General features: G+C 44.6%; 1 protein-coding gene across 6 annotated transcripts in view; it reads left to right on the top strand.

Annotated features, from left to right (window-relative positions):
• Positions 1 to 22904, top strand: part of MARF1 (meiosis regulator and mRNA stability factor 1) — a 502817-nt gene that overhangs the window by 327364 nt on the left and 152549 nt on the right. The window lies entirely within an intron of this gene.

The raw sequence follows: 22904 nt of genomic DNA, 5'->3' as shown, positions 1-22904 counted from the left end.
TTCCCTCTGGCTGTTGCAAGTAGCTGCTCTTTTGTTCTATAATAATGAAACCTAACAATTATGTCCCTAGGGGGACTGTTAGGTTTTTGCGTGGAGCCAGGGTTCTGTGTACTCTATCCATCTCTAATTTTTCGACCGGGATGTCGAGCTGTAATTCTTAAGTGTAGTCATTGCAGTTTGCAAATCAAGAATATTCTCAGGAATTCCTCTAATTCTTATGTTAGAACGACAGTCCCTGTTTTCTTGATCTTCTAAACGGGATTGTAAATTAAATCTTTCCTCTTTAAGATTTTCAATCTCAATATATTGCTGTGTGATTTTCTATTTCATCCACCCTCACCTTTAGTTAATCTGTTCTTTGTCCCAATTCCATTATTTCTCTGGTAAGCTTATCTGTTATGTGATCTGATGTTTGTTTTAATGCTTTCTTTAGCATTTTTCAATTTTTTTTTTCAAATTGTATAAACATGGTGGATTGAGAAATATGTTGTTTCCAGCATCAGAATCAGATTCACCTCCAGAGTTCTGTGTATACAGACAGTTTGACAGGGATTTAGATGTGCACTCTGAGGCAGGCTGTGAGGTAACTGATAGTGCCTTATTACCTGAAGGCCACAGCTGTACCTCTTTAGAATTGCCTGTTTTTGATTAAAATTTTTGTCCTCAGGACCATTTTGGTCCAGGTGTTAGGCGGCAGTGTTTGGAGCCATTCGTAACGACACTGTAGCTGATAATCCTCCGGTGTGTCTGTCAGGGGAGTGGAGCTCTAAGAAAGCGTGACTGCTCTCTCAGGCATCCGCACATGCACCCCCGCTCACTGGTAAGCTCCAACCTTAAGCTAAAACAATCCCCGATGTTAAACCATCCATACTCTGCAATACCCTGCCGTGCTCTGCAGTACTCTGCCTCTGTATGTGGCCAGGCTGTGGAAGTCTCACATGTGGTATCCCCGTACTCAGGAGTAGGAGAATCTATTTTGGGGTGTCATTTTTGATATGTATTTGCTATGTGTTAGAAATATTGTATAAATGGACAACTTTGTGTTAAAAAAAACAAAATGCATTTTAACCACTTCCATATGACGTTCCTTGACTTTGTGCGGGGATATCTGAATAATGCCTGCCTCTACATGCATCATTCAGATATCAGCTTTTTCAGCCAGCGATTCCCTACACCATAAGAATGATCATAGTGGCTTTTCTGCTGCTTGATCATTTTTACGGGAGGCGAGAGGGGACGTCCCCCGGTCACCCTCCGGTGCTTCTACCGACCTGCCAATACGATCAAAGCCAGGATCGTTTTTTTTTATTTTTTTTTATTTTAGGCTTCCCAGCCTGAGAGAAATAACCTGGTAATATGACAATTTTGTGGAAAAAAAAAAAAAAATCTTGACTTTGCAAAGAATTGTGGGAAAAAAATTACAACTTCAAAAACCTCACCATGCATCTTTCTAAATACCTGGAATATCGACTTTCTAAAAAGGGGTCATTTGGGGGGGTATTTGTACTTTTCTGGCATGTTAGTGTCTCAAGGTCATCAGATATTGGCACCGTAGCTTGTGGATTCTATAACTTTCACAAAGACCAAATAAGATACACAAATTAATTTGTACTTATTTTTACCAAAGATGTGTAGCAGTATAAATTCTTTTTTTTTAACAGAATTTTCGGTCTTTTTTCGTAGCGCAAAAATAAGTAAATATTCAAAATGTTAGTGCACCAAAAGCTGAAAATTGGTCTGGTTAAGAAGGGGGTTTAAGTGCCCAGTGGTCAAGTGGTTAAATAAGTAGGTTGACAATATACATCCTTGCCTCATTACTTTCTCAATTTTGAACCAGTTAGTTCTATGTCCTGTTCTAACTGCTGCTTCTTGACTTGCATACATGTTTTTGAAGGCTTTACTTTAGTCAATAAAGCAGAAGTATCTTCTGGAACTACCTTGCTTTCTGTGAATGTTGGCAATTTTGATCTTTAGTTCCTCTTCGAAATCCAGCTTGTACTTGTGGTAGCTCTCAGTTCACATGATGCTAAAACCTAGCTTGTAGCATTTTCAGCATAACCTTGATTGCGTGTGTGATCATACAGTAGTTTAACTACTAGCCTACCGCCCACCGTCATATGACTACGGGACGATAAGGCTCTTGTTCTGGGCGGACGTCATGACGTGAGCCCATTTAAACAGGACATGTGTGCGCAGCCCTGTACTGTTGGTGGCAGCGTGTCACCGCTCGGGTGTTGTACTGAGCTCCATGGGCAGTAATCCTTGATGAGAGCCAGCCATCCTGACCGAATCCATTCTGATGTCTTTGTAATGGGCTACATGAATGGTATCCGGGCCTCGTAATCCAAAGAAACAAGGTTTTGCTTGCAAATGCTTCTTTTTGAGAGCTGGGCCCTGGGATTCAGTACATTTTTAGTGAGGCCAATAAAAGTTTACTGGCAGGGTGCTATCGCAGGTCCAGGATTGTGGGATAACCTGAGTGTTCCTGAAGATTTCCTTTTGAAGGTCTTGGAGCCTACCGTGAAGGGCGAAGATTCTTATTATTTTTTTTTTTTTTTTTATCTGATAAACCCTGCCACGAGATGAGATGGGGAAGATTTTCTCAGGAATCTCTCCTTCCATGTATTGTGTTATGTCATGTGTCATGACATGACAACACAGGAATTTCCAGGAGAATGATCTCATTACAGCCTCCAGTGTGTCACCACTGGAGGCTGTATTGAGTACTCACCATTCTGACGCTGGAAACGGCAGAAGCTCCAGTCTCCTCTCCATTCAAGCCAGCTCAGACCCTCGGGTAAGAAGGGGGGGTCTGATCACTTCCTGGGCCCCCAGATTAGTAATTTTGGTCTGTTTGATTGCCAGTTGCCTTTTTTTTTTTTTTAAAAGGGGTGGGGGGTTTGGCACGCCGCGGGCGCTCGCTGGAGGATTTGCCCTGCCCGCCATGAAGCCGGCGCTCACACGGGAGATTCAACTTCCCTGTTTGAAAGAGGAAGGGGGGGTCGTGGCTAAACAGCATCAGACGCCAGCCACACATGTAGGAAGTAGTTTAGAGCTCTGCAAGAGAAGCTGCTGCCTGGCGGGAGAGGGACAGCAGAGCGGTTGCTGGTCAGGTTTGGTGACACAGGCAGAGTCTGATCTCAGCTGTAGATATCTGAAATTTCTAGGTTGGATTCCCAGCGTAGGTCGATTCTCCTTAAAACCATCAAGGAGGTTACTTGGGCTCTGGTTATACATGCCATACAGAAGAAGGTATTCTTACCCCAGACGAATCTGTTCCATTGTAGGACTAATTCAATTTATCAGGATAAAGGAAAATTCCTTCATTCGGTTGCAGGAGGTTTTTAGGGAAAATGGTGGCCCCCTTCAGGGCCGTCCCTTAGTTTTATTCAAAGACTGCTTCAATACACCATCCTGTCGGTCTGGAATAAAGAGGATTCAGGCCTTGTTGGTTTCCAATACGCTTGGCTCCCGACATAGGTCAGAGCCTAAATTGGTTGTTGAATGAATGAAATACTTGTATAGCGCACAATGCGAACTGAATCGCCTCTAGGCGCTGTGGCGAGCTTTGATCATCTGCTAAAAGAGGAAGGTCTTGAGTTTTTTCCTAAAAGCCAGGTGATTTTCTTCCAGGCGGATGTTGATTGGTAGAGCATTCCATAGCCGAGGCCCTTGGACAGCGAATCTCCGATCACCCTTGGATTTATACCGGGCTTTGGGCACGAGGAGGAGGTTTTTGTTGGCTGATCGAAGACTGCGGTTTGGTGTGTAATGATTTATTTTCTCCATTGGGTATTGCGGAGCTTCTCTATGCACGCATTTGTGGGTGAGGCAAAGGGTCTTGAACGTGATCCGATTTTTTACGGTTAGCCAATGTAAGCTCCTCAGTGAAGGAGAAATGGATTCCCAGGGTTTTTTTCCTGTTATCAGCCTTGCCGCCGTGTTTTGGATCAGTTGTAATCGCGCAAGTTGATGTTGTGGTAATCCTATGTAAAGCGAGTTTGCGTAGTCCGTTCGTGAATTAATGATTGTTCCAACTACCACTGCTTTGTCATTCTTTGGGATAAAAGGGATGAGTCTGCGAAGCATGCGCAGCAGATGGTGAGATCGACTGACTACAGATCCTATTTGCGCATCCATTGACATTTGTGCGTCTAAAATAACCCCGAGACTCTTCGCTTTGGTCTTTGGGGAGATAGTCTGCCCAAAGACGGTTGGTGGAGACCAGGAGGTTTTGGTTGCAGGCTTATGATTTGGGTGTAAGATAAGAAGCTCTGTCTTTGATTGGTTCAGCTGGAGGGAGTTGGTGGTCATCCAGTCCTCTATTGATTTGAGGCAGTTTTCAAGTTGTTGTTGATCTTTTTTTCCATTGATCCGGAAATAAAGTTGCGTGTCGTCAGCGTAAGAGTGGAAGCAGAGATCTGAGCATCTGATGATTTGAAGGAGTGGGCGAATGTAAATGTTGAAGAGAACGGGTGACAACGGAGAGCCTTGAGGGACTCCGCAGGTGACTGCCCGAGTTTCGGAGAGGAAGTTTCCTAGTTTCACTGTCTGTGACCGATTTCCTAGGAAGGACGTTAACCATTGGAGATTTATGTCTTGGACTCCGGCTACTTCTGTGAGGCGGACGAGTAGAGTATTGTGATCTACTGTATCAAACGCTGCACTTAGGTCTAGCAGTACGAGGAGACACGGCTCTCCGTCATCTGCTGCTTCTAGGGCGTCATCCCAAATCTTGAGGAGAGCTGTTTCTGTTCCATGACCCAGGCGGAAGCCTGATTGCAGTGGGTCCAGGAGTTTGTGAGTATCCAGGTGAAGTTGTAGCTGATGTACTACAGCTTTCTCTATGATCTTAGAAATGGTGTTGAGGCTTGTAATCGGCCTACGGTTGTTTGGCTCCTGAGGGTCCAGGTTTGGTTTCTTGAGTAGAGGTTTGACGATGCCTTGTTTGAGGATGCTGGGAACAATCCCTTCGTGGAATGATCGGTTTATGAGGTGGGTTATGGTTGGAGCCACGATGTCGGAGCATTCTTTCAGTAGTTTTGTGGGGATGATGTCAATAGGTGAGGTACTGTCACGCAGTTTATTAATGATGTTTTTTGCGGTGTCTACGGTAATTGGGGATAGTGAAAATTTTGGCGGTTGCGGTATGTTGGTGCAGACATCCTCTTTATGTATTTGCTGGCTGAGGTTGGATGTTTTCTTCTGACAAATTGTTTCCCTGATGGTTTTGACTTTATCGATGAAAAAATCCGACAGTTTGTCACAGTAATCCTGGGATTCGCTTTCTGGGGGTTCTAGGCACACCGGATTCATTGATTGATTAACCAGTTTAAACAGTTCCTGTGGTTGGTTTGTGGCCGTTGAGATTGGATATGAGAAGTGGTCCTTTTTGGCTTTGAAGATTGCTTTCCGATAATTCTCTGTAAACCTTTGTAGTTAAATAGGTTTTCCTCGGTGGGATTTCTTCATGTTCTTTCCGCTTTTCTGCGTTCTTGCTTTAGTACGGAGAGGGAGCTATTAAACCATCCAGCATTTTTCTTCCTGATGAGTGCCCTGCGTTTTGGTGCTACGAGTCTGCTGATTGCAGTAATGCCTTGTTCAGGGAGTTGAGTGTTTCCTCCGTAGAGTGGTTTAAGGTTATTGTAGATATCTTTTTGGACAGAGTGGTTTTGAAGGCTTCGGAGTACAGTTTTTTATGCGATCTGGTCCAGTGCGTTGTTACAGGTTTCCGTTTTGCGTTGGTGATGTTGGTAGTGATTTTGAATTTGATGGCGTGGTGATCCGTCCATGGCAGAGTTATGTTGTCGAGTATGTTGACGTCGATGTTCTGTTTGAAAATGAGGTCCAGGGTGTGTCCTGACCCATGCGTGGGATTCTTTATCAGTTGCTGTAGACCCAGTTCTTCTAGTTGATTGATGCAGGCAGTCGCGATGGGGTCTTTAGGCTCGTTTGCCCAAAGGTTGAAATCTCCGAGTGCCAGGAAATTTTTGAATTTTAGGGTGTGCATTGCAAAGGATTCCGTGAGGGGTGAAAGAAGATTGGACTTTGGTCCCGGTGGTCTGTAGCACAGTAGAATGAGTGGTGTCATGGGGTGTTGGTTGAAGATGTAGCGTCAGGGTTTCCATAAAAGGAACTGGGTTCTGAGATGATGGTTTAGTGAGATCCAGGTGACCTTTAAAGATCACTGCTAGGCCTCCTCCTTTTTTCCCTATCCGGTGTTCGGTTAGGATCCTGTAGTTTTCCGGCACCAATTCGGTGAGGATGGTGTTGCAGTCAGAGGTTAACCAGCTTTCGGTGATGAAGAGGCAGTCTACATTGTTCTCGATGATGAAGTCGTGTACTTCCAGTCTATGTTTGACTGCAGACCTGGCGTTAATCAAGGCGCAATCTAATTGTAGTGGTCGAGTAGATGTCTTCCTGTGGTTGGGAGCTGGTTGTCGTCCGGTTTTTAATAGTTGTTCTCTTTGAAGTATTTTTTGTATGGAAGATGGCAATGTGGTGTTGATGTTCCTTAGTCTGTGCAGAACTTCAGCTGAGTATTTGAAGTAGCACATGGTTTGTGGATGCTGTTGATGGTACTATGGGCCTAAGATGATGATCCTGATCAGGGTATTGATCCTGAGGTGGGGCTAGGTATCAGACTTGCCGCCGTGCTTGAGGCTATTAGCGCGCAAGTTGATCAGGGGATGCCTATATGGATGCGGAAGGAGTTGTTATCCAGCAGGAGGGAAAATATTTATCCTGGAAGGTGTTAACAGATGTCAGACTTCTAGGCTGGGCAGCAGCCCTGGAAGAAGATTGTGTACAGGGGAGATGGTCCAGGTTAGAGGACCTTGCCTATCAACTTTGTTGGAAGTTTCAGGCAGTACATCTGGCCATAGAATCTTGGCGGTCAGATTACGGGGCTGTCCTGACAGGATTCAGTCTGACAGTGCCGCGACTGTGCCTTACATCAATCACCAGGGGAGGCACAAGAAGTCGTGCAGCCCAAAAAAGAGGTGAATAATGTTCTAGCTTTGGCAGAGCATAACACTCCTTGCCTATTAGCAATTTTTAAATTTCAGGCGTATTACTTGAGACGCCAACAATTATTTCCAGGAGAATGATCTCTTCACCCCGATATCTTCCTAGCAATATGTTAGATGGGTTACTCTGGACATGATCCTATTTGCGTCCAGATTCATTAATAAGGACGACAACTTTAGGTCAAACAAGGGGTCCGCTAGCGGGGGGAACAGACTCCTTGGTCTTCCCGGGGGGAACAGACTCCTTGGTCTTCCCGGGGGGAACAGACTCCTTGGTCTTCCCGGGGGGAACAGACTCCTTGGTCTTCCCGGGGGATCAGTTTCACTGATCTATGTGTTTACTCCAGCTCTGCTACTTCCGTGCCTTCTCTGCAGGATTAAGCAGCAACAGAAGGAGGTGATTCTGGTGGCCCAGCTGAGTTCCAGAAGATCTTAATTTATCTAGATCATAAAGATGGCAGTAGGAGTCCTTTGTACTCTGCCATTATAGCCAGACCTTCTTGTGCAAGGTCCGCTATTTCATCCTACTTTGCGGACAAGGAGTTTAACAGGTTTGACTGTTGAATCCCACTCTATAAAAAATCATGGGTGATCTCCTTCAGTAGTGTCTACTTTGACTAAGCCCAGGAAGCCTGCTTCCAGAATCGCTATAGAATCTGGAAGGCATAGGTTTCTTGGTATGGATCCAGGGGTTGGTACCCCAGGAAGTATGTCAATAAGCAGGATTCCTGCATATGGGATCTGAAAGGAAGCGGGCCTTGATTTTTATCAAGAGCCAGATCCAGGCCGTGTCAATGTCTTTTCCTATGGACTCTTGGTTCCCACTCTTGGTGCGTAGCTTATTCAGAAGATAACATGGTTTATTCCCCCCTATCAAGGCACCTATAAATCCTTAGGATTTAAAATTGGTCTTATCGCCTTTGTTAAATCAGCCATTTGAACCTTACGAGAAATTCTCTTGGTTTGCCATTTCTTCTGCTAGAAGAGTATCGGAACGAATGGCTGTCCTTGTAAGAGCCATATTTCTTCATGCATAAGGATGAGGTGTTTTTTTATGTCCTCATCCTGAATTTTTACCAAAAGTGTTTTAATTTAAACCAAGATGATATTTTTCCTCCTTTCTCCCTAGAAGCCTTAATCTGGGGAAGAGAAATCTATTTAAAGGTGACCGTTCAGGTTTGCAAAACACAGGTTTTGTTTGTACTGCTAGAGGGTCCTAGATATGGACAGGCAGCGTCAAGATCCCCTATTTTCCAAATGGATTTGTCAAGTGATTGATCAAGCTTCAGCTTAAAGAAGAAAATTCTTCCTTCTCATATTAAGAGCACACTCATCCAGGGGGATTGGTGCCTCTTGGGTGGTGCATCATCAGGCCTCTATGGCTCAGATCTGTAAGACCGCAACTTGATCTTCAGTTCAAACGTTTATCCGATTTTATCAAATCGATATTAAAGGTCATGAGAATATTGCCTTTGAGCACAGCATATACTGCAGGCTGCAGTATGAGTCCTCTGGCCTCCTGTTTCCTTGATTCTGTCCCCCCCCCCTTCAGTTGCTATTACTATGGGACTTCCCACATAGTTATTACTATGGCTCTGTGTCCCCTGATGTAAGAGAAGAAAATAGGATTTTTAAAACGGCTTGCCTGTAAAATCCTTTTCTTTGATATACACCACACAGAGGCCCCTCCCTTCTTATACACTTTCATTGCCTGGCTAAAAAACTGAGGACTCCCAGTAGTGGAGGGGTTATATGGGGGATGTTCATGCCTTAAGGGGCATGCCAGTGTCTAGCACCTGATGGTCCAATAAAACCCACATAGTTATTACTATGGCTCTGTGTCCCCTGATGTACATCAAAGAAAAGGATTTTACAGGTAAGCTGTTATAAAAATCCAATTTTTTTAAATGTGATTTAAGTCAGGGGGGGAAAGGTGGGTTTCCTGCAGTAGGGCAATGATGTCTGTTTTGAGCCTTTTAAGATGGCAAATGATTTTCATTCTCTTATTGGGGTATCTGAGTCCTTTCTCATTCCAGGAGATATTTTCAGATTGAGGGAGGTTTGGACCGGTGTTGTATAATTGTCTCAGGTTATTTTATAGTGATGGGCTGTTCTTAGTTTGGAACAGGGTACTGTTCTTGCAATAGGTGGGCGATGACTGAGTGCCTGGTGCTGTAAGTGTGCCGGGGGGGGGGGGGACACAAATTAAAAACAATGCATCATATTGGATAAACTTCACTTTTTTCCACATGGAGTTACTGTGTAATCCAGCTCCCAGTACAGACCGTAGTATCGCTGCATATGAAATCCCACGTGTTGAGAGATGACTATTGTGGCTAGCTCAGATTGTGTATGGGGAGAGACATTAGCTGTGTGCAGTAAGGGCCATAAGGGGTAAAGCGGGTCAAAACGGTTCAGTAGTAAGAACATCATAACAGTATAATAAACGGTAAAAAACTTGCCCTACCATAACGATAGAGGGTATAGCATATAAACCAGGAAAGAAGGGGGGTTAGTAAGACGAGATTTAACCTGGGTTAACCTGTGAGGCAGCTTAGAAGTGCCCGTAGTGGAGACCGGACTGGTGTTTTGCGTATACCGTATGTGAGGGGTGGAGCAACGTTGGTCTGGGCCAGAGGACCCGAATCGCTCGGGAGTCTTTTCGGTGGCTCTTTTTGGGCTGAAGAGCGATTTGCTTTGAGCTGCCCTGGATGAGGGGCTGAGGTGTGGGTCTACGTGAAGAACGTAGGAAGGGTTCCGCTTCAGAGGAGTCTTGGAAGGACAGCTGGTCACCATTGGGGGCTTTGAGCCGAAGGGTGGCTTTAAAAGCCAGGGTGAAATTTATTTTGTGGATAAAGTTCTGTGCAGATGTGTTGGAATGCTTTTTTTTTTTTTTTTTTTTTTTTGATACTTCAGTGGCTTATTCTGGAAAAATTGGGATCCTCATTCCGTCAATCTGGAGAGATCAGGATTTTATGAATTTCTGTAGAATAAAGGCTTTGAGTAATTCAGGTATTTGGCGTTTATATAGTTACTAAGTTTGAATAAAGACACCAGTCCATCCAGTTCAACCTGAGTGAGTGTAGGCACAGCGAGAACATGCAAACTCCAGGCAGGAGTTTTTTACTCTCACCTTTTTACTGCTAGGTGAGTGCTAAACACTACACCACTGTGCCGCCCAAGGGATCCGGGTAGGCTGAGACTGGGGCCTCGCTTTTGCAGCTGAGGCTGCCTACGCCGACGGGGCCCTGTGTGAACGGGAGCTGGTTTTCTCCACGAACTGGTCCATGGGCTTGTGGGGGTTACCCGGAGGAGGCTGCCGGTGTATGAGGTTGGTCGGGCAGGCTTTTTAAGACCATTATGGGTCGCACTGTGGGAGCTGAGGAGAGGAGCAGCTACTCCCTGCGTCGCCAAAACCGGAAGTACCAGTGTGATATTTTGAGGAGAGGGTTTTTGCCACCTATTTATGCCCATCTTGCTACACTTGCGCTTTTTAGCATTTTCAAGGGTATAGCCTGTAGATGGTGCACCTAACCTGCACCCTTTTTGCACAGTGTCTACACCACCAATAGGCAGTGCCCCGATCCATACATTAAAGAATAGTTTGGTGCCCTCCAGTGAGGAAAATAATAATTTTACAGTTAGTACAAAAAGAATATCTATTTTATTTATCACACAATTCAGGACACAGGCTGTTCATCGTAACTGCACCATCTTCTCTTTCACAGAGATGTCGCCATCAGCTAACACCATTAGCAAAAAAATCTTGCTGGAGCTGCGTCCTTCAATGAGCACAAGAAAAAACAAAACAAAAAAAAGCACACCCCACAACAGTTTATATGTGAGCGTGTTTTAAACCTTTAAGTGATTTTAACAGTTGTGTGCCTTTTTTTTTTTTTAGTTTTTTTTTTTTTGCTGTTTTTTCTTGTGCTCATTAAAGGACGCAGCTCCAGCAAGATGTTTTTTTACTAATGGTGTTAGCTGATGGCGACATCTCTGGAAGAGAAGATGGTTATTAGCAGGCATGGTGATCTCTCTCTTCTATTGTAACTGCGTTCAAACTACACCTAGCCATTGCAGGAAAGGGTGTCTTTTTTTTTTTTTTTTTTTTTTTGTTCAATGCCATCTGGCGTCATTCTGCAGAAACTGTACTTAGCCCTGCATAATGTCAAGAATTAGGCTGTAATGTAGTTATGGCACTCGGCAAACTCTGCGATGCAACTGGTTACCTATTGCAGCATTAGAGGGAATGGAACTCCATTGGAGGGAAGTGTGCAAAGTGAACCCTTGTTGGCCTAGGGAATACTTGCTAGGGTGGGTTAAGTTGGGTGCTTGGCCACCAAAAATGGATCTGGGCAACTGTTGATTTGTCATTGACTTGGTTCTAGATCCAGTGCATCTAAGTTACAGGCCCTTTAAGATCTTGCTTCACTCGCTCACCAAGGAGGGCCAGGCTAGCCAGGCCTTTGCAACAATGCACATTTTGTGACTAGCTGCTGTTTTTGGGTGCTCCAAGGTATTTGTGAAACCACCTTACTGCTGATCCTTTCTAAGGAAGCATGCCCAGATGCCATCTCCGTATTCCAGTTTGCCCAAAACATATGTGAGGGAATCAATTTGTCCTCTGATGCGTGGGTGTAATTTTCTGTTGGAGCATGTTGCAGCTCAATACGTGTGAGGCAGGTGGCTTCTTACTCTGATCCCCACTGCCAGGCAGCCTTGTACAGTACTAAATGAGCAGTGCAGTGCTCAGCAGTAGTGTCTTAATTTCATGGTGATATGGCATGAGTACCACATAAGGAAATAAGCTGACATCGCTAGTCTCTAAGCAGAGGGAGCTTAAATTGTTTGCTATAGTGATATGTTAGACACTTGTGGTCTTGTCTAGGTGTCTGGCTAGGAACCCTAATGACGCTGGTTATAGCCAGTCTTCCAACATCAGTTAGCCCAGTTTCCATCAGCTCTGTGCTAGGTGGTGGCCAAGATAATGATGCATTTTTTGGTTATCTTATTGTACTTCTGTCTATACAGATTAAAAGCTGGTCATCTGTACCGGCCTGTTAGATTGGAAAGGATACCATTTGAAGATGAGCACCCTCTTGGGGAGCCCTTGTATGTCTACATCAAGAAAGTGACAGTTGAGAAAGTAACTTTGCCTAGTAAAGAGCTGAGGGTCTCTACAAGTAAGCCAGATTCCTCAGCTCAAAAAGTCGTCCTTTTCATTCTTCTTAGACACCCAAGTCCAAAGAAAAACGAAGCAATTCCTTTCAGCTATATGCGAATTGAATGCATTTTTCAACTGCAGTTGATTCGCATGATGTGAATCCAATGTTTTTTTTTAAACTCATTAGATTCAAATGACCTGTGAATCAAACCAGTGTCACACATCGTTTAGAATACAAATTCAATCTGAAAAAAAAGTGTGTGGGTCCCCCCACCATCACTTAGAAATTCCTTTCAGGTCTGTTAATGATTTTAAGGAGCTCCTTGGCAAAGTAAAAATACACGCCGTACCGGACTTATCAGAGCATGGGGGGAGGACTGCCAATGCCAACCCCCAAAGCCTCTTCCCCACAACCCTGGCAGGGGGCTTATCGGAATCTGGCGTCTGAGGACAAAAATTGTTTTGTTTTTTCTTTATTACTGCTTCTTTTTAGACGCACGTGGTTCCAAAAATGAGCATCGGAACAGCTGGTTTGGAAAATCGAAGTGAAAACTGAGCGAAAATTCACACCGGACATGTGAACCTAGCCTAAACTTTGATTCACATTGGTGCAAACGTGTGGAATTGGCGGCAATTTCAGGCATTGGCTCCGTCCTAATCAGTGCGGTGCTGCACCCATTTGCAAAAAGTAGTTTCTGTACTATTTTTTGTGACTTAGGGTGGCATCTGTGCGGAAACCTGCACAATGCCTCTGAAATCGCAGCCAAAATCGGGACTGACACACGGGAGTGAAATTGTGCGCGTTCAGCTGAACTCACACGGCTTCCTTCCTGCAGCTCAGTGTGAACCTGTACTGAGTCTTGGGTTTCAGACTCTCCAAACTGGGTCCCAAATTGCTTAATATGGGGACATTTGCTCTCCACCTCATTTGTGGCCATGTGATGTGCTTTTGTCTCCCCTGCACAGAGCAAATTTGATAAACATTGTCCCAGCTTGGGGCTCAAGGTGTTGTGATGCAGACCCCTTTCTGGACCTGAAGTCGCTAAATCTCTTGGTAAAAGTTCCAAATAGAATCCATGGGAATGGCCACAGTGGCTAGGGGTAGTCTTCTCTTAGATGCACCTAAGAGATGCATACTTACGTAGTCCGATCTTTCCCTCCTCACCAGCATTACTTATGGAGGTCAAACCTTTTCAGTTTGTGGCTCTTCCATGCAAACTGGCCATGGCTCAGTCTTTACAAAGGTCTTGGCCCTGGTGCTTGCTCGGTTATGTTCACGGGGATTCACATCTTGGGGTACCTGGATGACCACTTTTGACGTAAATATCAATATTTGCCCTGGGGCAAAAAAATAAAAATGATGCTCACCTAAACGTGGCATAAATTTGATGTTGCATCTGTCCTTTGTCGGCTCTGCAGTAAGTACTGAGCAATCGGACCATGATTGCTCAGTAATCCCCTGCGATGTGAGCAGAGAGCTGAGACTGTCAGTCTCTGCCTCTCTCCTCTCCCCTTCTGTGCTTCCTGAAGTGCTGGGCTGTGGAATGGTTAAGAGCTCTGGCTCTCGGATTGCTGAGAGGCTTAGCCAGCTGCCTGTCTAGGCTTCTGGGTGGATCCCAACTATATTTTCTGAGCTTGGCTGATGTAACAAAGCTGGTCCGGCAGTGGGCTTTAGCTGAAAACTGGCCATAGGAGTGCAGAACAAACTGCACTCCTGTGATCTATAGAAGTACTGCAAAAAAGCATTGGTTTTGCTTCTCCTTTTTCAAAGGTTTGGTTGGATTATCAACCTACATAAATCCTGTGGCCTCCTTCAAGGTGGTTCTGTATGGTTAATGACATGCCGGCCTCCTGAAATACAACATTAGGTCAACCTGGAGCAAGTCAATGCAGCCCCTGGATTGACAAGTTCCTTGATGTGGAGAATGTCCAGCCTATTGCTTAAACTTGGCAGATCCTTCCGTCCACGGAACTAGATAGTTGCTGCCTTGAATGCCACCCTTTTTAGATTAGGGCGCAGCGCTAATCACGGCACAAGGGACTTGTACTGGACTCGGAGGAAGACTTGACTTGTATCAGCATCTTGGATCTGAGATTTATTAGATTTTTCCCTTTTTGGCGGTGGAAAGGCCTCCCCTGGCATACTTTTATTTTGAGTACAGTCCAACTCCACAGCTGTGGCATACACCAATCAGCAAGGAGACACTAGAAGTCATGTAGATCAGGAGACAAATCTCATCCTAAATTGGGCAAAGTCTTGGCCTTATCTGCCATGCACATTACAGGAGTGGAAGACCAGCAGGCAGACTACGTCAACAGAAACTGACATTAGGGAAATGGATACTACACATGTATGTGTTCAGGTAGGCATGCTGTGGTTGGGGGGACTCCAGATGTGGACCTGACATCCAGGATCAAAAAACTGGACAGCTTTGTCCAGAACCATTGATCCTCTGTTGGCAGTAGAATCTGACTCGATCGATTTCATCCCGATTTTTGTACTCCCTTTGCTTAAATTTTAGATCAGCTTTGCAGGATTAAAGTGGAAAGAGCTACAGCGATTAGACGAGAAGGGCATGGTTCTTGGACATTTTATGCCAGTTAATGGAACCACCTTGACCTCTTCCTGATTGTCCAGACCTTTTGTAAAAAGGTCCCATTTTACGACCACCTTCATGGTCATTGTCTTTAATGACACGACTGAGGCCCATGCCCTAAGGAAAGGGTGGTCAAAGAAGCCGTGAATTCCCAGAAAGGTCATGTCTCATGAGATATTGTACCTGGAAAGCAGGGGACAGAAGAACTATTTTCATATTGCTGGGTTTAGTAACACTTTAACTGCTATGAAAGTAGCAGTAGTACAAAGTGCTCAGTCTCAATCAATGAAAATACTGTGCAAAACGTGCAATCTTCAACGTGAAATTAAAGTGCCTTGTGCTTTTTTCTTTTGTTGAATTACCCTCCAGTGCCATCAGTCCACCACATGTGTAATAAGCTCCCTACTCACCAGACGTAGTTGACCCTCTTGTATGACAGAGGAGTCAAATGGCGTAGGTGGTCTCTCACAGACCAGTGGTTCCTTCTTCCTCGGTGGGTCCTCGTGGCATAGGATAGGTTGAGTTTGTAGATTTTTTGCGAGACAGCAACAAGGTGCTCAATACTCCCTCTGAGAGGCCCAAATTCTTAAGAGATTTCCTCTCAATTTCCATGCAATTAGCCTCAGCCTCCTGGGGTTTGGATGACTCATTCCATTTTGGAGTAGGAGATCCCGACAACTTGGCAGCGGGATTGGTTGACACGTCTTCATTCTCCATACCAGCGGGAACCATGGCCTTTTGGGCCAAAATGGTAGAATTGCTGTGGCTGTCACCCTCTCCCTTCAAATTTTCAATAGGGTCTTGAGGATTAAAGGAAGCTGAGGAAACGCATACACCAGGGGCAAGTCCCATGATCTGGACAGAGCATCTTGACCATGAGCTTGTGGATGGTATGTTTTGGAGAAGCAAGGAAGCTGGGCGTTCCTCCCTGATGCCATGAGGTCTATTGCAGGCAACCCCCAGACTCTGAAGATCCTCTGCAGGAGATCCGGATTCAAGGCCCATTCGCCGGGATCCAAAAAGCACCGCTAACCTGAGGAAACGGTGAGGAGTTGGATGGATGGGAACATGAAAATAGGCTTCTGCCAAATCGATGGAGGTCATCCAGTCTCCTTTCACCACGGGTATGAGCGTCTTCAGCGACTCCATCTTGAAAGGTGGGACCCTCATATACAAATTTAGAGCCTTCAGATCTAAGACTGGTCTCAAACCTCCTGAGGCTTTCGTCACCAGGAACAATAGGGAAGAGACACCCAGACCTCGTTCTCGCCTTGGCACCGGGATAATGGCCCCTGCTGTCGGCAATCCACCTATATAAGCTTGGAGACACTGCCTCTTCTCCAAAGAGGTTGGAACTTTGGTTTCCATAAATGGGGACTGCTGAGGTCTTGACCAAAACTTGAGATGATCTACAATTATGTACAAAACCCATGCGTCCTGAATTTCGTTGGCCCAAACCCTCTCGAACTGAATGAGCCTCGCTCCCACATGAGGGTCATGGGCGGAGGACTTTGGTGCTTGGCCCTGCTTGGACTTGGAAGCCTTCGTAAAGGAAGAACCAGCTGGCCTCCATTGTCTGGAGAATGGTCTACCAGGCCTGTAGGAACTTGCTTCCTTGAAACTCTCCCTGGACCTTCTTGCCGGGTGAAAAGACTACCGCTGCCTCCTCCATTCTTGTGGAAGTAAACCCGATTTGCCTCCGGACACACATTGATCGCTGACTCCAAGTGTTTACCGAAAAGTAGTTTACCATGGAACTGCACCGAACATAGGCTCTACTTTGAAGAATTATCTGCCGCCCAGTGTCTTAACCACAATGCTCTTCGGGTTGTCACGGAGTGGGCCATGATTTTCGCCATCATTCTGACCTGGTCAACAGCTGCTTCTGCCAGATATTCGACAGCTGCTTTAACAAATTGAAGTGGCGAAGGACCGCCAGTTCCAAGCTCCTCTGCAGAACCATCCAACTCCGAGACCCAAATTTTTAGCTTTGCTGCCACAGAGGTGAGGGCCAACGAAGGCCTGCACGCCGCCCCACACAACTGAATATAATCCTTTTATATCCGTATCCACTCTCCGATCCGTGGGATCTCTAAAAGAGATTGAATCCTGTAATGGTAGAGTGATATGGCAAGCCAAATGTTGCAGTGAGGCATCCACTCTGGGGGTAGTGTCCCATAATTCCGCATCCTTTAAACTGAATAGGTACAAGTTTGAATATCTGTTAACGTTAAACCTCCTTTTTGGCCTAGCCCATTCATCTTCCAGTATATCCTAGATTTTAAAAATAAGGGGAAAAGAAGGCAAGGATTTCTTCAATTCCGGTTAGTATTTCAGTTGCTTTTTTGGAAGAGGAGTCTCTTCCTGCCATTGCAACGTGTCCTTCACCGCCTCTACCAAGATGGGGACTAAAGCAAAATTGAAGGTGTGTGACTCCGGGCTTACCTCTGCCTCTGAAGAATTGGAGTCGGACACCCTGCCTGTCTCCAGATCTGGATTTGCCGAAGAAGCCGGATGGGCGATTTTCTTGGATGCTCCTCTTAGCCCTTCCCTGACTGGGCTCATCAGGTGAAATATGATTTCACCTGATGATGAGTTTCAGATGCGTTATCCCACGCAGCTTCTTTAAGACAAGAAGTGCATAATAATTTCCCTGGAATGGCTTCAGCCGCACAGGCCCAACAGCCTGCTTCTTCCGATTGACTCGGGGAGGAGCACCTGGATGAGGAGACCCACACCCTGTGCTTGTGACTGGATCTGGTCTTTTTAGAGGTTCTTCGACGGCTTGAACCTTCTTGGCTCTGGTATGAGCGACTGCAATGAGGCTCTGACGAGGGAGATCTTGAGTACTTGGATCTTTGAGGAAACCATTGCTGCGTGCGACTCTGCGACTTGCCATGTTGTGACTTCCTCTTGCTTTTACGAGGCAGCTTAGCAGACTCAGAGCCTCTTTGTGGGCATTTAGCTCAGACTGGGCTGTTTTTGCTGTAAAAAAGAGAGGTGCTCTTATTTTATCTTATTTAAAATAAAATAAAAGCATAGGTAAAAACCTCTCCATGGGTTCTTCAGTGCAAACAGGCAGGAACACAAGCAGGCATATAGATCTGGGAGGAGAGGCTCAATCCACAATGCACAGCGGTATAAAATAGCAGCAACAAGCAAGCAATAATATCAGACTTCCTACCTTCAATGCGGAGCATCACTAGCAGGCTGGAGCGCACAGTGTAGTTGCAGAGAAGCCCAGAGCGTGGGAGACTGCCCCTTTAAGCCTAGGCAGCGGCATGAGTCATCAGTATCCTGGTGGTTGCTAGGCAATCGAACAAGGGAAGTCGCCGTGTCGTCGCCCGCTGGCTCAGGCCACTCTGGAGGACACGAGGGCAGACTGCAGAGCTCAGCAGACCACTAGCCACCAGGGAAAGGTAAATGCATGTTTCAGCACACAGAGAGCCATAAACAGCCCCACAAGCCTGCCTGTTTCTTCTCATCTGCTATAACCGTTATTTAAACTGAAAGCATATGTTGCTGCACCATGGGAACCCACATCCTTGGGAGGGGGGTGGTTCTGTGCTAGGAGAGGCTGAACCCGGACAGGACATCCATTTGACCCAAGATCTTCACTCCAAATTTTTTTTTTTGTGGTTTTAAAGGCGTCCGGAGCGAGGACGAAAAAATAACGTTGAGCTGGACCGACAGCCGCTCTTTATGGACTAGAAAAAAGGTGGTCCTGGAGAGGGCACAGCTGACCCATAGTAGGAGATATATATAAAATGTGTTTGTATGTGTAATTATTATACATTTTTTATAAAAATGCAATTCTATTTACACCAACATTTTAGATGCCAAAGACACTTTGATATGTGCAAGGTTACGTTTTTGTAATATAGGGCAGTAATGTTGGGGAACAAAGTAATAAAAGGTCAAGGGATGCACGTACAGTTGGAATGCACGCTGGAGCACAGTGGACAATGGCTTCCGCTGTATATTGAGATCTCAACTGCCGCATGTTTAAAGTGGATGTAACCCGTTAGGGTATATTTTAATTAAGTCTGGAACTTTTTACGCTATGAGAGACCCATCCTTGTTTTCTCCATAAACATCTGCACATGCCACGAGAACCCACAGAGGAAGGATCCTGGCTTGATCTTGAAGGAACAATGGGTCTGTGAGACCACCTCTTTATCATACGACGAAAAGGTCAACTACCTCTGGTGAGTAGCGGCCTTTCTTACACATGCAGTGGATTGGTGTCACTGGAGAGTAATTCAATATAAGAAAAGCACAAAGCAGTTTAATTTTATGTTGAAGATTGCACGTTTTGTACAGTATTTTCATTGACTGGGACTGAGCACTTACATAGCACTTAAAGAGGAAGTAAACCCTGATGGGTTTACTTCCTTTTTCATTCCCTGCAAAGCATAATGGACTACTATGCATCGCATAGTAGCCCATTATGTGCCACTTACCTGACACAGGAGCCAGCGATGTCATCGCTGTCCCCTGTAGTCCGGCGCATCCATCTTTTCGGTGGGGTCTCGCAGCTCCACTGCTGTCATTCGGTTCTTGGAAATGCCGCGCTCAGTGCGCCTGCGTGCCGCTGTCTATGGCGCATGCGCTGTAGACAGCGGTGCCTGTCTTCAGGCAAATATCTCCTAAACCGTATAGGTTTAGGAGATATTTCTTGGACCTACAGGTAAGCCTTAATCTAGGCTTACCTGTAGGTCAAAGTGGTTGGTAAGGGTTTACAACCACTTTAATACCAGTTTAATTAATGGTTTACAACAAACTGTTTTTTGGCACACACATTTATTCACATATGTCATTGATGTTCGTAGGATGTAGGAATCCGCTTGGGATCACTATATTAATCCAATAGGCATTGTTTAGTTTATTTCTAATTTAATTTTTCACTCCACCATATGTGGAAAGCACTATTTGCACATGGGCCTTACCCTATGTGCCTACATTTATAATATATGTACCAACCTAAGGTTGGGATAGACGCTGCGATCATTTAACATCTGTCTTGGGTGGATTTCATTTTTGTATTTTGCATCCAAATGCCTCCTTTTATACCTAAAGTTGTGCCTGACTTCCACCTTAAAGTAGAACTATAGGCAAAACCGTCTGCATTGTGTTCCTCGATTGCAAGATGAATCCTTTCTCATGCCTATTCTATGGAGGGTAAGGAGCCTTCCTTCATGATTACACTTTCTAAATCTGTTGGCAGGTCTTGGGCATTTCAGCATCAGGCTTATGTTCTGCTGCTTTGCAAGGCCGCTACCTGGCCTTATGTGCATACATTTTTCACATGGATGGACCGATTTAAGTCAACCTGTCAGTTTTTTAGGCAGACCCGATTGGACAATACGGTCTCCGCTATGGAGTGGCAGTTGTCAACGGACGTGTGTCCATTGACACATGATCTCATCCTGTACAATAAAAACAGATTGGGAATCCATTCTCCATCCGTTTGGCAGATCGAATGTCAGTCGGGTATAAATGGACAGGCTATGTTTGTACATATGCCCATAGTGGAGAGCGAGCTGTGTCTGTGTCCGCTCTACATAAGTGAAGCAAACAGACCAGCTGTCCGCCTGCTTAACAGGTGTCAGCAAACAGATTCCCCGCTAAAAAAGTGGACTTCAACTGTGGGCCTTACTGAGTTGATTAGGCCGCAAGGTTTTGCAGAATATTTGTTTGAACTCAGTTTGACCTTGTTTTGGCGATATTTTTTTTGTGGGGGTCTGTTGGCTCTATTTTTTTTCTCTAGTTACGCTCCCCTTATTTCTGCCTTAGGTTGTCCCATTTATTATCATTAACAGCCTGTGCCCTGTACTGTAGGATAAAGAAAATTGTATTGTATTTTTTTTTTTTTTTTTTTTGGAGGAGAAAATACAGAGCACAAGGCTGTTTTTGATACTTCATTGCTTACTAGAAAAATGAGGCCCTCCTAGTGGAGGGTGTTATATGAGGGAGTTTCTGAAGTATTTTGTGCAAATTTGGCAGTGTCCATTCATCTGAAGGCATAGTATACTTTAACCACTTAAAGTAATTGTAAGGGGTGTGTGTGTGTGTGTTTTTTTTTTTTTTTTTTTTTTTTTTTGACATATGATGCTTACCTCCACTGTGCAGCTCGTTTTGAACAGAGTGGCCCCCAAATCTACTCTTCTGGGGGTCCCCCGGTGGCTCTCGCTGCTCCTCCCCACATCAAATGACCCCCTAGAAGAAGTGCTCTCCTGTGGGTGTTGCCTTGCGGGCGCTCTCCCGAGTCCAGCATTCAGTGTCCATAGCCGCTGAATGTGTGACTCTGCCCGCACCCCTGTCATTGTATTTGATTGACAGCAGTGGGAGCCAATGGCTGTGCTGCTATCTATCCAGTCAAGAGCTGAGAGCCCCAGGCAAAGAGAGTGTGTGTCCCCATCAGTTCAAATTCCAGGGCTCGGTAAATAAAATGAGGATGGCATGGGGGCTGGTCACTGCCAGGTGTTTACGATCGCCTTATGTGTGGTTTGAATACAGTTTTCATGTTTTCATATGTGGGAGCTGCTCACGTATGCATTCGCTTCTGCATGCGAGCATGGCAGGACTTTTTATTTTTTTTTCTTATTTATTTTACCTTTTTTTATTTTTACACATATTCTTTAACAAAATAAAAATAAAAAATTGTGGCTCTTATGTCTATCACAAGGAATGTAATCATCCCTTGTTAAATATGAGATCTGGGGTCAAAAATGGAATAAATGAAAAAGTAATTTAAAAAAAAGTCTCTTTAAGAGCTATGGGTAGAAGTGACATTTTTTGATATCGCTTCCACCCTACTGTGATATGGAGCTGGGTTGGGACCATCTTTCCCTCACTCATCTCCATACTATAGATGTGATGGGACCCAATCGCTTCCGCTGCTACTGCCGGCTCTGGTAAGAGGCAGAGGGCACTGGAGTACGGGGGGGGGGGGGGGCCTCTCCCGCCACCGATAAAAATGATAGAAAATTGTGGCGAATCTGCCACAGATGCCACTTTTATCTGAAAGCGGACCGTCTGCTGAAGAAGAGGATACTGGGTTTTGGCAGCTAGCTGTTGCCATAACGCTATCCCTCTTCAAAGCACCGACGAATAACGATGGCGGGCAGTCCGCAAGTGTTCATCTTATATGTTGACCGGTATGTAAAAAATCTGAATCGTCTACCCCACCTTCTCCATCTGGTTGTATGTAGAGCTTTGTAAACTATGCAAACTGTAAGGCTTGATCTATGCATGCTGCTTTTGAGCCTTTATGTAGTGTGTTTTTTTTTTTTTTTTATGCGATCTGTGTTTTTATGTTTGTTTGTTTTTTGGAAAATTAGTTTTTGGGCAGATTTAAAATTGCAAAACGGGGTAAAAATGCACTACATGCTTTTCTGCAGGTTCTCGATTGAAGTCATTTGAACAAAAAAAAGCACTCTTTGGCGTTTTAAAAGTCCCTGACTTTGCAAAAACGCAGAGGCACAAAAACTTATTGATGTGAACATGATTTATAGCAGTGATGACGAACCTTGTCACCCCAGATATTTTGGAACTACATTTCCCATGGTGCTCAACCACACTGCAGAGTTAATGAGCATCATGGGAAATGTAGTTCCAAAACATCTGGGGTGCCCAGGATTGCCTTTACTGTTCTATAGGAACGCATGTTAAAATGTCCTGCATTTCTGCAAAAAGCATGAAAAGACGCATTGGTGTGAATGGAGCCTAAATGGATCATTGATGTGTTGATTGATTGCACTTCCTATATATATATAGATATAGATAGATATATATAGATAGATATATATAGATAGATATATATAGATAGATATATATAGATAGATATAGATAGATAGATATATATAGATAGATATATATATATAGATAGATATATATATAGATATATATATATATTTCTTATGGCATGAATTATATATATTTTTTATACATTCTGGCTGATGATGTATGTGGTAAATTAGGTAGTTGGTGTACTTTGAGAAGCAGCAGTTGAACACCACTTTTGTTTATTGTAAATGGTGCCATTGCTCTTGTTATGAAAACCGTCTGTTTTTTTACTTACTGGTTTCTGAATGTTATCTGATCTGATAAGCT

The sequence above is a fragment of the Lithobates pipiens genome, unplaced genomic scaffold (assembly GCF_037356315.1).
Source record: "Lithobates pipiens isolate NorthernLeopardFrog02 unplaced genomic scaffold, aLitPip1_a1.2 Scaffold_22, whole genome shotgun sequence".
Classification (NCBI taxonomy): Eukaryota; Metazoa; Chordata; class Amphibia; order Anura; family Ranidae; genus Lithobates; species Lithobates pipiens.
The sequence above is the reverse complement of the archived record's forward strand: the minus strand, read 5'-3'. Positions and strand labels throughout refer to the sequence as shown.